Source organism: Neofelis nebulosa, chromosome Y (assembly GCF_028018385.1).
Source record: "Neofelis nebulosa isolate mNeoNeb1 chromosome Y, mNeoNeb1.pri, whole genome shotgun sequence".
In the NCBI taxonomy this organism is placed as follows: domain Eukaryota; kingdom Metazoa; phylum Chordata; class Mammalia; order Carnivora; family Felidae; genus Neofelis; species Neofelis nebulosa.
The window spans coordinates 597,002-604,907 of NC_080801.1; positions in this window are offsets into that span (position 1 = coordinate 597,002).

Sequence of the window (7,906 nt, forward strand, 5' to 3'; positions counted from 1 at the left end):
GTGTGAACTTAATATAAACAATATATAAAATAATATTTTTATGTGTTGAGGCATGTCCGCCCCCCTGACTTTGTTGAGAACTTTTACCATGAATACATGTTAAATTCTGTCATATGCTTTTTCTGCATTTATTGGTATAATCATATGATTTTTGCCCTTCGTTTTGTTGAGGTGGGATATTATGTTGATTGATTGGATGAGCCATCTTTGTTTCCCTGGAATAAAAGCCACTTAATCATTTTAGTGTGTTGTTGAGAGGAGTTTGCTAATGTTTTATTGAGGACTTTAAAGTCTCTGGTTTCATATAGGTGTTGCTACCTGGTGCTGAGGTGTTGTTGTTTGATGTTGTTTTTGTTGTCCTTGTTGTTGTTTGCTTTCATTTGCACGGGAAATGTATCTCCATCCTTTCACTTTCAGTCTGTATGTGTCTAGGTCTGAAGTGAGTCTGTGCTAGGCAGCATATGGATGAGTGTTGTTTTTTGTCCATCCTGTTACCCTACGTATTTGGACTGGAGCACTTCAGCCATTCATATTTAAAGTAATTGTTGACCGTGATGTACTAATTGTAATTTTGTTCTTTGTTTTCCAGTTGCTTTAATAGGTCTCTGTTTCTTTTTTTCCATACTCTCTTTCTTTCTCATAGATGGATTTGTGTTGTGCTTTACTTGGCTTTCTTTTTCTTTATTTTTCATGTATTTTGTGTTTTGAGTTTGTTATCACAAGGCTTACATATGACATCCCAAGGAAACAGCAGTCTATGTTAATTTGGTGGTCACTTAAATATAAACACATTCGAGAAATTTAAAAAGACTAACCTTTGGGGCAAGTGGGTGGCTCAGTCAGTTAAGTGTGCGATTTCGAGCTCAGGTCATGATCTCACAATACGTGAGTTTGAACCGCACGTTGGACTCTGTGCTGACAGCTCAGAGCCTGGAGCCTGCTTCAGATTCTGTGCCTCCCCTTCTCTCCGTCCCTCCCTGTTAACACTCTGTCTCTCTCTCTCAAACATGAAATAAAACATATATGTTTTAGTAAAATAAAATACAAAGAGTAACTTTTTTAAGTCCCTCCTCCAAATTTGATGTGTATGTTGTCTTATTTTTCATCTTTTTATTCATAATTCTGTAATATCTAATTAAGATTTTCCCCCGTTAACATTTCTTGCATTGCTGATTAGTGGTGATAAGCTTCTTTATCTTCTGTCTGAGAAACTCTTTATCTCTTTTTTTTCAAATCTCAATGATAATCTTTCCAGGGAAAGTTTTCTTGGTCGTGGGATTATCCTTTCAGGCCTTTGAAGATATCATGTCACTCTATCCCAGCATGCCAACTTTCTGCTGAAATATCAGCTGACAGCTTTAGGTGTTTGTTTGTTGTGATTTGTTTTTCAAATCATAGGTAACTTTTGCTTCTCTCTTACAACTTTTGAAATTCTTTATTAATCTTTAAACTTTGACCTTTTAGTTCTGATGTGTCAAAATGTAGGGCTCCTTGGTTTCATCATGTTTGGAACTCGGTGCTTCTTGTCCTACATGTCTGTTTTCTTCTCTAGTTTTGGAACGTCTTCAGTTATCTTTTCTTCAAATAATTTTGGTACACTTTTCCTTCTTGTGTAATCCCTATTATGTGGATTTTTGCTCACTTGATATTTCCAAAGTATCCCTTAACCTATCCTCATTAAAAAAAATATTTCTGCTGTTTGTTTTGGGTGCTTTCCCTTAATCTGCCTTCCATATCACTGATATGTCCTTCTGCATGCCGTCTTCTGTTGATTCCCTCTAGTGTTTTTTTTTCCAGCTATTATATTCTTGAACTGTGATTTTGTGTGTGTTTGCTATCTCTTAATTAAGGGTCTCACTTAGTTCTTGCCTTTTCTCTGCAGCCCGGCGAGCACCTTGACCATCATTAATTTATATTCTTTATTTAATTGAGGCACAATGCTTACCTGCGTTTCAGCTCTTTTCTGGGTTTTTTATTGTTCTTTCTTTTGGAGCATATTTCCCTCTCTCTCCTTTTGCTTACCTTTCTGCATTTGTCTCTATAGATGAGGCAGAGCAGCTACACCTCCTACACTTGAAGGAATTGTCTTATATATGATTGTCCCCCTGGGTAGACTCTGTGTGCTAGTTGGTGACATTTGCTGGCTGGCTGAAGCCGTGGCTTGCATGGACTGGGGATCCTGGGGCTTTCTACATAACAGGCGCCCTCTCAGGATACTTAAAGCTGAAGTAAAGGCAGACTGGGTTGTCCCAGGATTCTGTGTGTTGAGGGTACCCTGGCAGGACAGCTGAAGCTGTAATGATTGCAAGTTGAGGCATGCTGGGGTGCTGTGTATAGGTGCCCTGTACAGGGTGGCTAGAACGTAAGCAGTCTGGGGGTCAGGTTGTCCTTGATCTCTCTATGCAGACGGTTCTTGGGCAAGATAGGTGAAGCTAAAGTGGGTACAAGCTGAAGGCACCGGGGGCTGTACATGCAGAGGACACCTTGCCAATATAGTGAAGCTGAAGTGGATATAAACTAGGGTGTACCAGGACTTTCCACTGAGAGGGTGCCCTGAAGGGGCCGTGGGAGCTGAGGTGGGTTACAGTCCAGGAATGGCTCTTTTGATATGCTAGTTCCTCTTTAAAGTGCATTGTTTAAGGGGGGAAAGCATATCATGGGTGTGTGTGTATCCAGTGCAATTGGGGCTGGTGTGTGTGTTGTGTGCCTGGAACTTACTGAGGCAGCAGGCCAGCTACAGCAACTGGACCCTGCTCTGGTCTATGCTTTTAAGGTGGATGGAGAATGTGGGGCAGCTGGGTGGCTCAGTGGATGGAGTATCTGACTTCAGCTCAGGTCATGATTTTGCAGTTCATGAATTTGAGAACCACATTGGGCTTGATGCTGTCAGTGTAGAGCCTTTCCTGAATCTTCTGTCCCCCTCTTTCTGCCCCTGCTCTGCTTGTATTCTCTGCTTCTCAAAAAGAAGTAAACATTAAAAAATGTGGATGTAAAATGTAACCCTGCCATTCTCCTGTCTCTATGACCCAGAGAGAACTCCTGTGGCTCCTCTGTCGTTGACAGAGTTCTAATGCTCTCTTTTATATGACAGTTGCTCTTTTCAAACTGCAGGGTTGTGTTTTTTATTTCTTCTTTCTTTTTTCTGCCCAAAGACAGAGGAGTCTGTTCCTCATCCTCCCCAACTACCCCTGGCAACGTTAGGGGTGAGTGTTTCCTTTGTTACTGTCTCTCTGTCTTGCTGTTGTCTTTCGATTTTCTATGTTTTGTTAGGCACAATCTGTGCAGTCAGTCCTCAGCTCCTCACGAGGAATTGTTATATCAATGCATGCAATCCCCAGGGAGCTGGACAAATTGGAAGTACACCTTTTGGCTGGTTCACCAGAAACTTAGTCAGGGAGTTCAGGCACAAGAGCACCTAGCTCCAGGGGACCCAACAAAGGTGAGGTTTGGCTACCCATTACTGACAAGATCGCGATTCAAAGGAACTAGTGGAGGTGAAACAAATGGGAAATTTATTCAGAGACCGACACCAGAAATGCAGCAGACTCACATCAAAGACTCCCTCTAATGTGCTGAAAATACTTCCAGGTTTATGTAAGGAAAATGTGGGACAAAAAGAGGTAGGCATACACAGGTGGTCACTAAGGTCAGGTTGGTCATTGTCTTGGGCTTGAGGGTGGAGTCTTATTGGCTCAGGCAGTCCTTATTGCTAGAGGAGTAGATTCTGTTCCCATCAGGTGATACTTTGCTTTCAGGATCCTGAATTAAGAGATAAGCTGAGGGTGGGGAGGGGGCGCCTGGGTGGCTCGGCTGATTAAGCATCCTACTTCAGTTCAGGTCATGATCTCATGGTTCATGGGTTCATGCCCCGCATTGGGCTCTGTGCTGACAGCTCAGAGCTGGAGCCTGTTTCTGATTCTATGTCCCCTGCTATCCCTGCCCGTCCCCCACTTGTGCTCTGTCTCCCTCTTTCTCAAAAATAAATAATCATAAAGAAGGAGAGAAGCTGGAAAGAAAAAGTTAATCAATTGGAAAGTTTAAGGTCAATATGGAGGTAGTTGAAATCTTCTTTCACCTGGGAGGAGTTGAGTTCAAGGCCTTTCTACACAGCCATCTTGAACCGAAACTAGAATAGGGGCCCTCTGAATCCTATTTTGATTGGGGAAAGTTTGGGGAAATCCAAGGTAAGAGACAATAAAAGCAAAGAATCTGTCAGTTTTGTGTACATATCGACATAAACACCAGTACCTCCCCTGATTACAAGCGTGGCATGTACAGAAAAAGGCATAGTAAAGGCCTTCGAATTGGAAAAAGTAAAAATAAAAACTATCTCGATTCTTTTCTTTATTTAGTTTTCAATTTGTATTTTGGAAAGAGAGAATGAGCAGAGACGGGGAGAGAAAGAGACAGAGAGAAAGACAGAAAGAGAAGCTTAAACAGGCTCCATGCTTAGCACAGAGCCCCACACGGGGCTCAATCCCCTGACCACGGGACCATAACCTGAGGTGCTGAACCCAGCAGTCTGGTAGTCAACTGATGGAGCCATCAAGGTGCCCTGAAAACTGCCGCAACTCTTAAATCATGGGGTTATCAACATGAAACAAATTCTAAGGGGTATACATCAGTTTTCTAGAACTCAAACATAATTAAATAAGCCCCAGAATACACAGTCAATATATACAACTCAGTTTTATTTTTATACATAAGCAATGAACAATTAGAATATGAAATGCTTTTAACGAACCATGTAATATCACACCAAACATTGAAATACTTACATTTAAATCTAACTGCCATGCACAGGATCTGTATGCTAAAAGCCACAGAAGGCTGATTGGATCAATCAAGGAATATAAATAAATGGAGAGATATGCCATATCTACCCATGGAAGCCTCGCTAGGAAGATGTCAATTATCAACTTGATGTAGAGATTCAACATAATCCCAGTCGAAATCCCAGGATTTTTTTGTGGATATCAGCAAGCTGGTTCTAAAATGTGTGTGAAAAGACAAAGGAACTGGAACAGCCAAACAGCTCTGAAAAATAACCAAGTGGGAGAACTCATGCTGCACACTTTTAAGACTCAGTATACACCTCCCGTAATCAAGGCAGTGTGATATTGAAGAAAGATGGAGACACAGGTCAAGAGATAGAACAGAGAATCCAGAAACTGTCCCCATACACAAGCATCTTCACCCAACTTCTGATAATGACATATAGCCAACCTAACAGAAAAAGGGATGTAGTCTTTCATCAAGTGTTACCGGAACAATTAAGTGTTCGTATGCAATAGTAATCAATGAACTAAGTAATTAATTGTTTAATTGATCGGTTCATTGATTAATTAAGAGAAGCCTTGACCTAAATTCATAACTTATAAAAAAATTCACTCAAATGGATCATAGATGTAAGTGTAAAGTACAAAATTATAAAACTTTCATAAGAAAGGAGTGCTGTTGGTTTTTGAATCATTCAATCAATACTTTTGGAGCATTTAGAGTGAGACAACACAGTCTACACCCTGAGGATCCACTAGTGAACAAAGGGAGCAGGAATCACTGGGATCTTGGTGATTAATAGTCCAGTGGGGGAGACTGACAAAGATTATGGAAATAGAAACTATGGTAGAAAATAATGAATGGGGAAAAAAAGGAAATACATCTTGGAGAGGATACCAGAATTGGGGGAGGGGGTGTGAAATACTAGACAGGGTGAAATACTAGACACAGAGCGTCCTGCTAAAGAAGGTGTCAGTTGAGTAAATATCTCAAGGAAAGGAGAGAACAACCTGCTGACAGGAAGGTGATCTAGGCAGAAGGACCCATGAATTCCCCAAGGCAGGAGTGTGAACGTGTATACTGATGGGAAGCAAGGAGGCCAGTATAGACAGAGAAACGAGGATGAGAAGAAGGAGGAATAAAGAGGTGGAGGTTGTGGGTCGAGGAGGAGAAAAAGAGGATGAGGGAGAGAAGGATGTAAAGACTGCCAGCAATAGACAAGGTGAAGCCAAATCTGGTCATACCTGTTCCTACGCCTCACATTACCAGCTGTAGTTCTTTTTATTTTTTAATTGACATTTACTAAACTGTGTCTAGACCATGAAAAGCTAATTCTACTTGTAGAAACTAATTGAAGCAAGAAAATGGAACATGCTAAATGATCAATAGCAGTGTTTAAATAGGTTATGGCATGCCATGTGGCCTTTAAAATTCATAGCCCTGCAGAACATTTATGACTTAGCGAAATGCTCGTATCACTAGATGACCAGAAATGGGATTCACAGCTACATAGCTAATTTTGGTTAATGCATGTACATATACCTCTTCCCTGGCGATTATACCACAGTGTTAGAGGTGCTTACCTCCAGAAGCACCTGAATGGCTAAGTCGGTTAAGCATCTGGCTCTAGATTCTAGCTCCGTTATGATTCCACAGTGTGTGGGACCAAGCTGCATATTAGACTCTGCACTGACAGCGTGGAGCCTGCTTATGATTCTATCTCTGTATCTCCTCCCATCGCTCACTCTTGCTCATCTCTCTCTCATTCTCTCTCTCTGCCAAAAATACATAAACATAAAAAAAGGTGTTTAGATATGCTTCTCTCCAGGTGTTTGACTTATGACCATTTTTCTTTCTTTTTTCTTTTTAATTTTTTAACTTTCCTGCAATAAACTTTAAGACTACCATAATCATACAATAACGTTTCAAATAAATGATTCAGTCTAGTATCATTTAAATAAATAAAGTGTTTCAATTCATAAATTTATTAGGTACATTCAACATATCAAGGATAGTTTCAAATAGTCCACTGTTAACGTTGCTAAGCTCTAGATTACAATGGGAGTCTAGGGATATTTGGGTAGCTGAGTCAGCTGAGTGTCCAACTTCTGCTCAGGTCATGATCTCACAATCTGTGAATACAAGCACCACACCAGACTCAGTGCTATCAGCATAAAACTCACTTTGGATCATCTGTCCCCTCTGTTTGCCCGTTCTCTCTTTGTGCTCTCTCTGTCTCAAAATCAACATTAGTTTTTTTTATTTTTTATTGTTTTAATTTTTTTAATGTTGATCTATATTTAAGAGAGAGAGAAAGTGTAAAAGCTGGGCCAGAGAGAGAGAGAGAGAGAGAGAGAGAGAGAGAGAGAGAGAGAGAATCCAAATCCGATTCCGGGCTCAAACTGACAGACTGTGAGATCATGACCTGACCTGAAGTCAGATGCTTGACCAATTGAGCCACACAGGAGTCCATAAAAACTGTGAGTTTATAAGATACTACATTTGTTTGAAAATCATAGGGGCGCCTGGGTGGCACAGTCGGTTAAGCGTCCGACTTCAGCCAGGTCACGATCTCGCGGTCCGTGAGTTCGAGCCCCGCGTCAGGCTCTGGGCTGATGGCTCAGAGCCTGGAGCCTGTTTCCGATTCTGTGTCTCCCTCTCTCTCTGCCCCTTCCCCCATTCATGCTCTGTCTCTCTCTGCCCCAAAAATAAATAAACGTTGAAAAAAAATCATATAATTGGCTTTATGCAATATGCTATTGGCTTTAGGAAAGACTTTAGTGAACAGAATCATCAACCCACTTACTCTAATAAATATATTAATTTCCAAAATATCATCTTCAGTGGGTCTGCTACAGGACCACATCATATTAAACACGAACAAACAAGCAAGCAAGCAAACAAACAGACAGACAAACAAACAAAACAAGAACTAGTAGCAAATCATGACGCATAATGATCCATCCCACTGTCAAATTTTGTTACTATTTTTTTGGCCAAAGAGCTTATTTCAAAGGATTCTATTGTTTTTAATACAGATGAACTTCTGCAATTAGTTCAGCATATAGGTTTGAGGACATACTGAAAATGTAAAGGAAATACAGAATTTTATATTGTATAACCTTAG